The following is a 16,382-nucleotide window of genomic DNA, read 5'->3' on the forward strand; positions in this document are numbered from 1 at the left end:
AGTTTTCAAATTCAGTGCTAAACTGTTGTTGAAGTATTCATAGTTAAACTGTTTGGAGACTTAGAAAATGATTTATTTTCTTTTAAATCAAAACTTGTCTTCTTAGTGTAGCAATATATTTCTATCAACAAAATTATCTATTTCTAAAATTATACTTCAAGATAAACTTTAAGAATTTATTTTTATGGCTACAATTTTCTCCCTCATTTGCATTGCCCTTTGCTTTTCACTTTTAATTTACCAGTTCCTTCATTTCTCCATTCTTACAATGCATATATTTTATGATTTACTGAAATATAGAAAAATTAGTTTGGCTTAAGGTTTATTTATTTATTTGAAAGACTATCTTAGAGATGTTTTAAAGAATATCTTGGAGAAAGTAAACTTTCTGATTATATAAGCTTTTCTATTCGCTTTAGTTCCCCCGATGCACAATTATTGGCACTCCCACAGGGAAAATTGTCAGAACTATTGTTTATACATAGGGTCTGAATCGTGGCCATGAAAATCATGTAACAGGACAAGCATCTGGGGAGCTCCAGTGATCTCATTATTTAATTTATATTCCTTTGGCACAATCACAATTGAAGAATATAAAGGAAAACTTTCCAAGAAGAGGTTCATTTCTAGCAGGGACACAGATTAATAATAATAATCTCTGATCCCAAACTGGCAAAGCCCTTCAAGAGTAGTAGCAGATCCAAATGCATCTTCACTGTGTAGATTCCAAGTACACAAAGCAACTGGGTAATGTATTCTGGAAGTACAGGATGTACATTTTAACAATCTGTTGCCACTTAGGTTTAGACAGTGACAGAAAACACTTTAATATCTCATTGTAATTTAAGAAACATATGTTAATTATCTACAGGGTGGTTGGCACAGTGTCATTTACTTTGGGGAAGGAAAAGTCTGCACTGTAATAATTGTAAAATTATTTACATACCTAGATTTCCTTAGCTTTACAGATACTGTGAATATAAGCATATTACTTGATTTATTTATAAAAACATGGCAATAGAAATTTAGAAATGTTTTATATTAATAATTATGGATACTGTTAACAAGCAGAGAGTTTGCACTAATGTAAAAATTTTCTATTAAAAGTTGTATAACAGATTATGGTTCCTGGTATGGAATGGGTGTTCTATATTACTAATTGATTGTATATAATTTAATGACTGTACAAAAAAACCATAAATATGGCAAAAAGTAATATTAAAAAATAAATAATTATTTTAATAATAAACTTGTGTTCAGCACTTCTTACATATAAGAGCATTGTCAGTTCTTTATATGTATTAAATTATTGAACTATCTCCAAAATGTATGCACCGAGTGATTATTATTTTTTATTTTAAATAAGAATAAATGACTGCAAAAGACCCTGAATTGCCAAAGTAATCTTGAGAAAAAGAACAAAGCTGGAGGTGTCATGCTCCCAGACTTCATACCATACTACAAACTACAGTAATTGAAATAGCATGGTACCAGTACAAAAACAGACACATAGGTCAGTGGAACAGGACAGAGAGCCCAGAAATAAACCCACACAGTCTTGGACATTAATCTATGACAAAACAGGTAAGAGTATACAATGAAGAAAAGATAGTCTCTTCAATAAGTGATGCTGAGAACACTGGGCGGCTACATGTAAAAGCCTGAGATTTCCTCACACCACAAACAAAAATAAACTCAAAATGGATTAAAGACCTAAATGTAAGACCTGAAACCATATAACTCCTTGAATAGAACATAGGCAGACACTCTCTGAGATAAAACGTAACAATACTTTTATGGATCTGCCTCCTAAGGCAAAAGAAATAAAAGCAAAAGTAAACCATTGGGACCTAATTAAACTTAAAAGTTTTGCACACAGGAAATATGTAAACAGCACATACAACTCAATATCAAAACAGCAAACAACCCAACTGCAAACTGGGCAGAAGACCTGAACAGACATTTTTTCAAAGAAGATATACAGATGGCCAACAGGTACAAGAAAAAATGCTCAACATTGCTAATCATCAAAGAAATGCAAATCAAAACCACAATGAGGTATCACCTCACATCTGTCAGAATGGCTATCATCAGAAAGTCTAAAAATAATAAATATTGGTGAGGATGTAGAAAAAGGGAACACTTGTATACAATTGGTGTAATGGTAAATTGGTGCAGTCAACTGTGGAAAACAGTATGTAGGTTCCTCAAAGAACTAAAAATTGACTTACCATATGATCCACCAATACCACTGCTGAATATGTATCCAAAAACAACAACAAAAAATGAAAAACACTAATTTGAAAAGATACATGCACCCCCATGTTCATAGCAACATAATTTACAATAGCCAAGATATGGAAGCAAGCCAAGTGTCCATCAACAATGAATAGATAAAGAAGATGTGATATATATATATATATATATATATATATATATAATGAAATATTACTCAGCCTTAAAAAAGAATGAAATTCTGCTATTTGCAACAAGGATGGACCTAGAGAGTATTATGCTTAGTGAAATATATCAGAAAGAGGAAGACAAATACTCTATATTATCACTTATATGTAGAATCTAGAAAATAAAACAAATGAATGTATATAAGAAAACAGAAACAGACTCAGATACAGAGAACAAACTAGTGGTTACCAGTGGAAGAGGGATGGGGGGAGGGGCAAGATAGGGGTATGGGATTAAGAGATACAAACAACTATGTGTAAAATAGACAAGCAACAAGGTTATATTGTACAACACAGGAAATATAGCCACTATTTTGTAATGACTTTAAATGGAGTATAATCTATAAAAATATTAAATCACTATGTTGTACACCTGAAACTAATATAATATTGTAAATCAACTATACTTCATTTAAAAAATAAAAACTAAAATCAACACTTTGACTTGTATAAATCAATCATTTAATCAATCAATGGAGGCACAAAGATAAACTTGGCCAAATTTACAGAGATATGAGGGGCAGAGCCAGGATTCATAGCCTGGCAACTTGAAATATTTTGGAGCTTAGATACTTAACTTTTCAGTTCTATGTTGCTTCATCAATTAAGGCATGGTACTTTAGTTGATAAATTGACATTTCAAAATGACTGATGAGAAGGTTGGTGACACTGTTGAATGCATACAGAATGGCATCAAAGCCAAGGCACTGCCTGCAGCCAGATTTTAAGGTGTTTTTTGCCTCTCTACTTACTCTCTGTGTTCTATTGGTTAAGTCAGCTCCTGCGAGCATCAGTTTCCTCATTAATATAATGAGGGGGCTGATAACTCCTCATAGCCTCATAATGAGGATTGAAGTGTAAGGAATGCCTGGTTACTAACCTATTGGTAAACACAGTTGCTGTTTTGTTAAAATTGAAAGTTGCAGATTAATGTTGAAATAATTTGTTTATTGCAACTATATGGACATATTTTCTAAAATACAACTCTTGGAGCTGCAAACCTTAGAATTTTAGCATGAGAATTCATATTTTATTTTACTCTAAAACTTCCTTGCATTGTTATACTTTTCATTTCAAGAAGTTTTGTCCCTATTTAGGGCTGAAGCTTTCTTTATGTACATGACACAAGCAAGGATCACACGTTTTTAGCTCTAAAGTCTAGATACATCAAGTTCTAGTGAATCAATGGGAACCACTCTTTCCTGACCACAATACTTCATAAACAATTAACTAGGAGGAATAATAACACATGCGTGCACACACACACACACACACACACACACACACACACACACTCCAGTCTATTTTATCTTACAGTAGTCTGGCACATCAAAATGTTCTAATTCCAAATTTCTAATTTTAAACAAGAAATGTGTCAATGAAGTTATTCATTTTACATGCCCATGTCAAGGGGTCAGGGAAATTCTATTTGATTTATTCAATTATCACTTATTGAATACTGAGATATGACTCACTTTGTTCTTCTCCATAGAGTATTCATCATTATTTTAATACAGGTGGTAAGGTGGGTTATTAGCAACGATAAAGATAATAATAATGATGATATACTATTTACTTAGCATTTGCTATTTGTAAAGGATGTCAATTAATTCTAACAAAAATCTTGTGAGTTAAGTACCATTATTACGTTTTTACAGATGGGGAAATTGAGAGTTAAAGCGGTTTAACGTTTAATGTCCTATCCAAAACTAGTATCCATATGTCCACTGTCATCAATATCTGTTAATTAATTTGACAGATACTAGCTAACCAGCATGTTTAGTTTTTCTTTTGTCATACTATTGTTATTTTCTATTTTCCCTCAGTAAGAGAAAATAATGGTTTGGGGGTTACAGAAAAACTATAAGCTATTCAGCATCACCATGCCAATCTTATACTATATTTACTAAAAATCTGGGTGCTTTTGCCCCATATCCCTCCATATCATAAGCTAATTCACACACGTGATTTAAACTGATGCTGTATATTATTCCTAGAAGCTGGGGGTTCCCTTCCAATTGTATGCCTGTGTTGTGTAGCTACAATTTCACATATTTTTTATCCAATAACTGCATACTTAATAAGAGTTTTAAGTGTGAGGAAATAATTTTCAAGTTTCTTGGAAACGCAGAGGGCAATTGCTTTATGCACTGCTGCATTTCTGAAGATGAAACAAACTTCTGTTCATTAATTCTTCTAGCACCTGAATCTTTTGTTCAGTAATTCTCCTAGCACCATTTCCCCAAACAAGTCAATGGTTTAATCACTTTTTAACAAGTCCTGGAAGATTCATTTTCAGATGTTACTAATCCTGGGAATAAAATGTATTCTAAATTATTGATTGAAAGATGTGAAGCAAAGCATGTATCACCTAATTCCAAAGAAACAGCAGAAAAGGAATGGCTCTGGGAAGTAGGTCTAGCATTCATTTCCTGGTTGCACAACATGTATTGAGAACACACGATGCTTCAAGGTTCCTAAGTTTATAGTTCAGCCCAAAAGGTGGGGTTATTTTGCATCATGACATGCCCATTCTTGAGATGTTAATGTTTCATGCCTTCACCAACAGGAATAAATCTTGTTTATTAGCATTTAGTTGGTGGTTGATGGGTCGATTAGTTAGATTTCCTGTGTTATTTTGCTGTTTGTGGTGGTGTTGTCATGGGTATTTTCCATATTCATGACTGTCTCTCATCTTTTGAATAATCTTTTCAATATTTGGAAAAATTCCTAAGTATTCAATCTGACATGCTCCTCACAAAGAAAAGTCAGAGCTAAGTATCCGTTCTCCTTCACAGTAAAATCATGCTTATGTGACTCCATTTCCCAATCAGAACACCTGCATAAGAATTTAATTCAGAAGTGACCAATGTGATGAAATAGGCTTTTATAGGACATTCACTTTTGCTGGCAAAGTGAGGGGCAGAATATCAACACTCAGTGGTAGCAGAGTTATCTGTAGTTACCACAAATTTTCAGTGTTAGCAAACCTGGTTCCAGCAAAGGGACCATATCAATGCTAGCAGCAATAGCAGGTGCAGTAAAGAATTGATTCCTCCAAACTTCCAAGCAGTTCTGAAAATTGCTTACTATCATTTAATAAATCAATTTACTGATTAAACTATCCAGATTTGATTTGTGGATTTTCCTTTTCTTCTAAGAACTCTAGGTGGTTTTGTTTGTATATATGCTTGCTTTTAAGAATAAGGGAAGTTGAGTAGAATAGTTTCTGAGTTGTATGTTTGGGACTGATAACATACATGGAAAGAAAGCTCCCAGGATATAAAATTTGGGGAACATGATTGTCTTCCCTTAAAATTTTGTAAGCATTGATTACTTTCTTTCTAGCATTTTTATTGTCCCCAGTTGATGAAGACAACAAAAATGTGACCAGGAAGTGTGTTATCATTTAGACTCTCTCATTAATTTTGCCGTTGAATGCAGTGTGACTTTCAACTTGCTTATATATTATTTTTAAACCAGTAAATTCACGGCTTTTTTTTGGCTGTGCCACGCAGCATACAGGATTTAGCGGGATCTTAGTTCCCTGACCAGGGATTGAACCTGCGCCCCCTGCATTGAAAGCATGGAGTCTTAACCACCAGTGAACTCCCCACAGCTATGTCTTATATGATAATATTCCAAAAATTTGTCAGGTTTCTCTGTCAAAAACACTTTTATATTCTTATATTCGGTATCGATTCTCTGTCCTCAATTATAACTGCTCTTTCCAATTTTTTCACCCTCTTATATCTTTTCTCTTCATTCTGGAAAAAAATGCTAAGTTTGTTATCAGCATTATTGATATGTTTTTCCATATCATAATATCTTATTTTAAATATATCCAATATGAATTTTATTATGATAATCAAAATAGGATATAATTTAAAATCTTTATATTTGTTGATATACCTTATGACAGATATAAGTTCTAGCTTCTACTAAATATTTATATTAATTCATATAATAAGATTTTAGCTGAAAGCATATAATATTATGTGTAAATATGGCATACAAATGCTATAGTATGTCTCATTTATGACAAACATAATAAAGAGAAAAAATCCAGAATATTGGTTTTAGTGCCAAGATAAATGCACTAAATAATTTTGCTAGGAGTTCTGTGATGATCCTGAAGATCTGACTCTCTGGACAAAAAAAGAAAAAAAAAATCAGGGTCCAACAAGAGGCCCTGACCTATATTCATTCTAAGATTCATCAGAAGCATCATAATCACCATTTCTGCCTCAGAGAAATGGGATTTAATCATATACCTTCAGAAATATGTCTGCACGGAGTAGCTTATAATTAGGGTCAAGGTTTGAGGAAGAAGTTTCTTGTATCATTTTTTAATATTTTGATAGTCTTTAGGAATAGCCTTCTATTTTAAAGTCTGTATGGTATTACTACCTAACTAAATCAGTTGAGTACAGCTAGGAAAGACATTAGAAATTCCAGTAAATGTTGATAGGTATAAGTTTACTTCATGATCTAAGGTTTAGCAGGAGATAATTACCTATCTATGCATTTTTGCTATCTGCAATCTTTTCCCCTCAATCTCCATTTTAGCTTTGTTTTTGGCTTTTTAATCAGGTGTTCTGCACTTCCTGTACCCATTTAATATATGACATTACTTTTCATTTCCTATCAAGGATGCTAAACTGTCTAAAATACTATATTTTTAGAGTAGATCACTTCAGTGAGGCTCTCTCCTCTGAATTCTTGGAATTCATTCATTCTCTTTCACTATTTCATTTAATAAACTTTTGTCAAGCACCTATTAGGTGTCAGACACTCTTATAAGTGCAGAGAAGAGAACAGTGAACAAAACAGAAAAGGATTCTGCACTCATTGAGCATATAATCTAGTCAGCAAAATCACTATTAACAGAGAAATAAATAAATAAGTCATAGTTCAGAGGTCATAGGTACTATAAAGAAAAATATTGCAGGATAATAGGAAATTGAGTGACTCAGTGTGTGTGCATGTGTGTAGGGGAGGGGCATCTCAGATAGATGTTGTTATTATTAATATCGTTATTCATGTTTTCCTATCATTAAAAAGGGAGGTGGATGTCCAAATCCTGTCAACTTAGGCAAATAATTGCATAAAGTTACAGATTGTAGTATACATAATTCCCAGCCCAATTTCCAACATATATCTGCCATTTATTTGATGAGTGTTTTCATCTGTTGATGTGGGTCTTCTCCCATTTACATTAAATGTGTCTAACAGCCTTAACAGATGGAGAGCAAATACAGAAAAGAGTCCTATTAGGGTTTACCATGCTTTCCTTTCCCCTCCTCAATTAGTACTCTAGTCACAAGAATCAGTCTCAGCTTTCAAGTCATTTTCAATAATTCTTTTCCCTCCCTTGTTCCACTTTTTTGAAATTATAATATCTGAAGAGATAAAGAATGAGACATAGTATTAGGGGTAAGGGCAGGGGGCATGGGAAACTGAAACACTGCCTAAAATTTAGCATGCAGTCAGTAGAAGGATGGCTATTCAGTTTTCTGCTTTGTTGAGATTTTGTTTCTGATCCAGGAATTAGAGAAAGAGGGAAGGAATAAAGGTCTTTCTATCTACTTTCTGGCAGGCAGGCACACTAGCAGCATCGTACTATATCATGTATTTAATCCACTCCCCTTAGCTTTGTAGTTAATGGAAATTCCTCTCATATTCTAACAATAAGTTGACAGTGAGTCCCAGTTCACAGTGGTGTGCAATTTCATCTTAAGTCTCTTCCTAACTACTTTAGTGAAAATGTAGAGGAGGCTGCTTCAGGCCTACTAGCCAGATGACATTTTAAACTGGAAATGAAAGTCGAGGTGTTTGAGTTTCCAATATATATGTGAATTCTGTATAAGAAGTCATTTGTTCCACAGCAAAACAGATATGCTATCCTTTGACCACATAGAAGAAGCTGAAGAATGAAAGCTAAATAAATAGGACATGTATCTGCTAAATTTCCATTGTGATCTCCATTACTTTCTCTTTCTTTAACCTGTGAATCATTTATATCATTTATAACCTATTTCTAATGCACCCTTCAAGTCAATTATCATGTTAAAGACATAAAAACATTACTGAATAAAAGAGAAGTTACTTGATATCTTTAATATGGTGGTATTTTTCCAGGAAATTATTATGTGGAAGAATTGGATCTTTTTTTAAATTAAAATGTAAAAATCATACACAAACCATTTGTACTGTTTCCTATGCTAACAAAGGCATTTTCTTGAAATTTTTAAAATTCAGTTAAGATATTAATGGACATTAATGGAGAATCAACTGTTTTTTTCTGCACTGTTCCAGGCATTACATACAAGAGTAAATAAAACAGATAACTACTGCCTTCAAGGAGCTTACATTTTCCATTTTGTCTGTTAAATTTTCATTCAATTTGTTAAATTTTCATTCATTCTTCAAGTTTTGTGTCCCAGGCCATTTTTCATGACCTACTGGTTCTTAATAATAAGCTCTTTGAAGATGAAAAACAAATTTATAGCTTTTAAAGCTCCTGATTTAGTTCCTCAATATGTGCTTATTGAATAGAATCAAATTTAACTATACTGATATGCCTTCAACAGAAAATGGCATTTTGAGTGTCCTTGTATTTTCCCCTTAAGAGGAGTTTCTCTTTTTATGATATTTGCTTGAAATAAATAATTGTAATTATTAAATAGGAAATATCTGTCTCGAGTTATTCATTATTAGAGATTAAATTTTTCATAAATGTTAAAACATTACAAAACTTTGTCGAGTAATACTAGGAAGTCAGCTCATGAATTCTAATGAATCTGAGAAATATTTGAATAATTCATAAGTATATTCAAAACACATACACGCACACACACACACACACAGAGACACGCATCTTCAGATTAGCAGATGATAACATCAATGTCCAAAACAAAAGTTAAGTTTATGGAACTTACAAACTTATGGAACTCAGTACCATATTAATATAAAAAGTGACAGAGGTGCTAATAGAAAAAATCAACAGCATTACATGACTTTTGGAACTTTATTTCACATTTCTTAAATTAAATCACAAAAGAAGCCAGTATTCATAATTGGGTGTATATTTTCATAATGCCTCAATTTCAGTGTGTGAGAATTGAGTGTTTTCTTCTTAGCAACTGAATTTTTTTCTAAAGTGAAGAAGTTTGTTTTTTGCTCTGTTAATAAACTGAGGCACAGATGTGTGGTCAAACTCCACAATGTAAACAAGTTCTTAGGCTGAATTATCAAATTCAGGTTTGTTTCCTCTTATTTTATCACTTCATTTTCTTTATCTTGACTAATAGTGCTGACTGTTGTATTTTATGCATTTTTCTTTTCTATCCATTTTGGAAGAAAGCAATGTGTCAGTCATTAACTAGACAGGGAAAAAAGGTAAAATATAAACTTCAGGTAATTGTGTTTTTTAGTGAACTGACATTTTACAAAACACATTATTTGACAAGGGTAGTATTAATAAACATAAGAATTATGTATTCCAAAAAAGTAGTCAGAGTTAAATGTGGAAACAGTTATATCATTAAGTCATACCACGCCATATAACTAAAAAGATCAAAATAGTTTATCAGTTTCAGGCTTTTATTAGGGAGAAACATGAAGTAATACTCTTAAATATAAATCTATAATTTAACAAATTTCACAAGTAAAACTTAACAAATATCCCCATGCAAATTTAATTTTGCTAGAGTAATATTTGACATAGTATCAATAAGATCATACTTAATAAAAGTTTCCTCTAGTAGCAGACCTTGCTTGGATATAAATCCTATAATTTAAGGATAATATTATTATAATTCAATAATACAGGAAAAAAATAAAGAGTTGTCCCAAAAGTAGTCCTGGGGACTGGACATTATCATGTTTGTTTAGTGGAGTATGGACGTCAAGAATTGCCCCAATGTGACACTATATGGACAGTATAAAGAAAGGTACTTCCTGTTATATACATATGCATGAGAAGGTATTCAGAAGAGGCATGTGCTAGAACTGGGTAGCTGAGGACCTCCCAGCTGAGGGTCTCCAAACGCATTTGAGAAAGGTAAGGTGTTGTTGATCTTCTAAGGCATAAAATAAAATTAACAAAGAGGCAAATGATGGAAACTAATTCCATCACATTATTTCTCTTCTTGCAGGACATGGGGGCGGGAGGGTTTAACTGTGATACCAGTTAAACAGTGAGACTAGAACATATAGGATAGTTGCCAGTAGCACCAGTGAAATGGTCAATTAACAAAGACCAAAGCACACGGGGTGTATTAGCCAGAGTTCTCCAGAGAAACAGAACCTAAGAGATGTATGTATACATATACAGAGAAATTTATTTTAAGGAATTGGCTCATGTGACTCTGGAGGCTGGCAAGTCCTAGGCTAGAAACCTAGGAAGAGTCAGTGCTGCAGTTCAGTTCTGAAAACTGTCTGCTGGTAGAACTCCTTCTTGCTCTGGGAGGATCAGTCTTGTGTTCTATTCAGGCCTTCAACTGATTGATGAGGCCCATCCACATTATGGAGGACATTCTGCCTTATTCAAAGTCCAGTGATGTAAATGTTAATCTCATCCAAAACACCCTTATAGAAACATCCAGAGTAACATCTGACCACATGTCTGGGCACCTTGCCCCAGCCAAGTTGACATATACAATTAAACATTATACCGGGCCAGTCCTGGACAGAATGAACCATTTACTTCAAGAAATTTTAAGCCCTATTTCTTACATTTCTTCTTTCAGCAGGACAATAAATGGTTTGAAGTGAGAGACCAAAAAAGGAATCCACAAGAGCTCAAGTTCTAGTGACTCAGCCAATGACCGCAAAGTCCAAAGTTAATGAGTCTGACTGGTGAGTAGGTACATTTGTCATTGTTGTTTTTACTATTATATGTCTAGGCTGATGTATTTACCATACATTAAAAAGTCAGAACTTACAAAAATTATTGTAGGGCAATTGGCTGTCACCCTAGAAAGTAAAATATAATTCTATGCTATTACAACAACATACATAAATTTGTTTCGGTCATATTAAAAATTTAAATTGAACATAAATTCTTTAAATTTATATTAGAAATGTAGAGAAGAATCTTTATACTCTTAGGTAAGGATTCCTTAAGCAAAATACAAAAGTACTAACCATAAATGGAAACTGTATAAATTTGACTACCATGCAATGATTATTTCTGTCAAAAGAAACTCTAAACTAAATAAAAAAATACAACCCACAGACTTAGAGATAATTATAGGAAGATTGCAGACTCAAAGATCTGTAATCAGATTATAAAAATAATTCTCAAATAATAGAAGAACAAATAACTCCAATAAAAAAAAGGCTTGAAAAGACCATTCACAGAAGTGGAAATATGAATATGAAATAAAGGTGAAAAGGTGTCAAACTCAGTATTAATCAGGAAGAAAAACTAAGTTGAAACAATACTATTATTCCATTTCATATCCATCAGATTCAAGTTGGTATGTACCATAATTTAAGAAGGATAATAAATATGGGAACTCTCATTTACTGCTGTTGGGACTGCACATCATTATGTCCACTTTGGGAAGAAATTTAGCACCAACTAGTATAGTTGGAGATGTACATACAAAAGTTGATATTTCCACTTAAAACTATATATCTTTCACTAAAACTCTTGTACATGTACACAAGAAGACGTGTACAGAAATTTTTACTGTATCATTATTTGTAATAGAAAAACATATTGGAAATATGTTTATCATCAAGAGAACATATAAATACCTAAGCGCGTATGTATGAATAACACATTGGTATGTGTGTTTTCCTTTGTACCTACGTACATAAAGTTAAACTAACCACATCATTTCATGGCACTATGATCATCAGGAAGTATATGATTAATTTTGTTTTATTTGATTGTATATTAATTTTTGCCTTTTTTCTGATATTTCTTTTTATTATTTATTATTTGTGACTCAAAATGGCCCCTAATGATTCCTACCAACTGTTGTGTAGTCCCCTGCCACATCTACCAGGGTAAGGCTGTGTGACCTAGAGAATATTGCAGAAGTAATGTTATGTTAACTTCTGATGTTGCCTTACAAGACCTTGGGGTTTACATCTTGCTCCCTTTCTTTCTGAATTCACTTGCACTGGGGACAGCCAGATGCCATGTCTTGAGGACATTCAAGCAAGCCCCGTGAGGATACACATATGGTAAGAAATTGAGGTCACCAGCCAACAGCCATGTGCTATGCAAGCCATTCTGGAAGTTGGTCCTCTAATCCCAGTTAAGCCTTTAGATGCCTATAGGGCTGACCCACCTTTTGACTGCAACAAGAGAAATCCTGAACCAGAATCACCCTGCTAAGCCATTCCTGGATTCCTGACCCTCAGAAACTGTGAAGTAAAAATCATTATTGCTTTAAGTCTCTAAGCTTTGGAGTTATTTGTTAAGAAGCAATATATCACTAATACTTTCCTTTTCACCTTAGTCACCCATGCTAATGTGTTTGACATTGATTTTTTGTGAGTATATATCCTTGAGAGATATATAATTTTGCTTCTTGTGCATGTATTTTTAATTTATAAAAATGCCATTGTTTCCTTTTTCCACAACATGTTTTTAAGACCTACCAATTTTGCTTATAATTAGTATTATTTTTCTCTAAATGCAGAAAAGCATCCTATAGTATGAATTCTTCATAACTCATCTTGCTCCATATCCCCTTAGAGACCTGTGACTAGTTTTCTCAAAGGTATATACCTTGAAAGGGATTGTTGGGTCATAGAGTACACTCTTTCCATTTTCGTTTTGAAGACTTGCTTCATTGCCTCCCATCTCTTCCCTATCCCATAAATATATATATATATATTTAATTTACTGTTTTATTAGGTAATATATTCATATAGGGCAACATTTAAAAGTCTGCATTGTGGCTATTTCCTTCAGCTTCACATTTCTTTTCCCCATAAGGAAGATAATACCATTAGTTCCTTTTGAGTCCTTTTAAAATGATGTTTGTATCCACAAGCAAGTACAGATTCTTTACATTTTTACTCAAATAGTAGCACGTTAAACACATTGTTCCATACTGCACTATTTTTTTTTTTTACTATGTAATTTATCTTGAAGAAATTTCTACTTTAGAACATAAACAACCTATTCTTTGATATAGGTACATAGTGTATCATTGTTGGATTTTATCATAATTATTTAACAATGTCTTTATAGATGGATTAGATTAATTCTCATTTTTTGAACTTTCAAATAATCCTGAAAAGAATCATCTTAAACAGAAAAAATCATTTTATATATGTGCAAGATTATCCATAAAATATATGTTTAGAAATATATTTCTGGGTCAAAGGGTAAGTGTATTTATAATTAAAAGAGATTAATATTTAAATAGCTCCCTATAAAAGTTGTATCAATTTACAAATATATATCAAAGGATCAATGCTTGAGTTTACTAATTCCTCATTACCTTCCCTTGCCAAAGTGTGAATTCAAACTTTTGTTTTGTTTGCTTAATGTGTGTGTTTATGTAATGCACGCAAATATTGAAATGTATATATTTGAAAGGTTTATATGCATATATTCAAAATTTAGGAAGTACAGAAGGTAAATGGGGAAAAGTAGATTTAGCTCACATCACTTACTCATTCACACAGTAATTTCTCCTGTGGCAGCCATACTTGTCAGCTACATACACATAAAAGTTTGGGTATATAGATTAATTCCTCTTATTTGGACGTATTTGTACTTCTTTCGTGTTGCAGGAACTGGAATGAGAAAGCTCTTTCCAAGGTGCTATTTTAAAAAGAGGCACCAGATTCCTGCATAACCATTTATATTAGGAATATATTCCTTTATTATCTCAACGTTCAGCCTCAGGCAAACACCATGATATATGTGGATCTTAACAAAGTGATATACTTTTTAAAAAAATTGGGGTATAGTTGCTTTATGATGTTGTGTTAGTTTCGGTTGTACAACGAAGTGAATCAGCTATATGTATACATATATCCCCTGCCTCTTGGACCTCCCCCCAACCCCCCATCCCATCCATCTAGGTCATCACAGAGCACGGAGCTGAGCTCCCTGCGCTATACAGCAGGTTCCCACTAGCTATCTGATTTACACATGGCAGTGCACATACGTCAATTCCAATCTCCCAATTCATCCCACACCCCTTCCCCCTGCCCAGTGTGTCCACATGTTCCCTACGTCTGCGTCTCTATTCCTGCCCTTCAAATAGGTTCATCTGTACCATTTTTCTGGAGTAATGAGTTCTACACTACTCACTACTGTTGGTCATAATGTTTGAGCCTGCTCAGATCCAGCCAGTGTGCTGTACAGCAGTCATCCTGGGATCGTTCCCTGCAGAGCATCTATCATCTCTGTCCAACCAATGAAAGGCGAGAAGAGACATGCACACAGGATGTCTTAAGTATCTTATCCCAGAATTTCTGAACATAACCTTTGTTTGCTTTCTACTGTAGAAAATGTATTTACATGGTCACACCTAATTTCTAACTTCGAAACTATACACAATTTAGTTTTGAATATGTTTCTTTATTATGTGCCCACATGTGAGCCATATTTTTGTCTTTTATTGTTTTATTGTTGTTGTTAAGCTGTTTACTATGAAAAGTGAGAACAGATTGAAGAGCAGAAGTTGTCTTTGTCACGTTTTAGAGTTTTAGCTTTCACATTTATATCTATAATCCACACAGAATGTACATCTAGCTGTGGTGTGAGAAGATATCTTTTATTTTCCTTCTAAGGGTTGAATTTTCTCAGTTTAATGCTGCTGTTCTTGACCTACATATTTCCATATATATGTGGAACAATTCCTTCAGTTTTCTAATATGTTCCTTTGTTTTCTTTATCCCTGTGCTAATATTATACTATATATCTTTTTACATATTTTGTAAAGCAATTTTCTCAGTATAATTCTTCTTTTAATTGTTGTTAATTTAAGAACTTACGTCAAAGATTTATAAAAGATTTTTGAATTTTACACACCCACAACTACAGACACAAACACTTATTAAAATTTTTATTAGAATCCCTTTAAGTGGAACAAATTATAAAGTGTTAATAATCATGATATAGATGTATCATTTTCATAAATATGATATCCCATCCATTTATACATGGTCATTTTCATATATTTTAATAAAACATTTAAATTTTTCCCATAACTTTTATATATGCTCTATTAGTAGTTTGACACTTTATCATTTTTTGATAATTGTATGCAGTGTCTTTGTTTCTATTATGTATTCTAATAAGTATTTGCTACTGTAAAGGAAAAATAACAATGCACTCTACCATCTGTGGCTGCCATCATATTAAGTAATATGTTCAGGATCTTAAATACTAATTTTAGAATATTTTAATGTTACCTTTGGGTGAGAGGAGAATGATGCTAGGGAAGTTTGCAAAAGAATTTCCAACCATATGTAAAATGTCTTATTTCTTTATAAATTTAAACAATTTAACCAAATTACTATATTCATTAAATTATCATCGTATGTTACTATTTGTTTAATATTCTTCAATAATGTGTTCTTAAAAGTGGAAGAGTAATATTTTAGTTTACATGAGGGTTTAAAAGTGTATCATTCATAATAATAGTTTAAAATGAAGTAAATTATTATATCCCTTTCTGAATTTTTGTATATGTTTTCTATTATATAGGTTCTTCATTGAAGGGTATAAATAAGGCTACTTATGCATTTGCAGTGTCACAAATGTGGTAACTATAGTTGAATGAAATTTAACCTTAGAGGTAAACATATCCGGTTCTAGTTTTTTTTTTTTTTTATTGGAACTCAGTGCTTTGTATTTACAAAAGAAAAATAATAAAGGAAAAGTCTGAAGCTGATCAGCTGGAGACCTGGGGCAAAGGTGGGAATCTGGGG

This window comes from Orcinus orca, chromosome 4, assembly GCF_937001465.1.
Source record: "Orcinus orca chromosome 4, mOrcOrc1.1, whole genome shotgun sequence".
NCBI lineage: Eukaryota > Metazoa > Chordata > Mammalia > Artiodactyla > Delphinidae > Orcinus > Orcinus orca.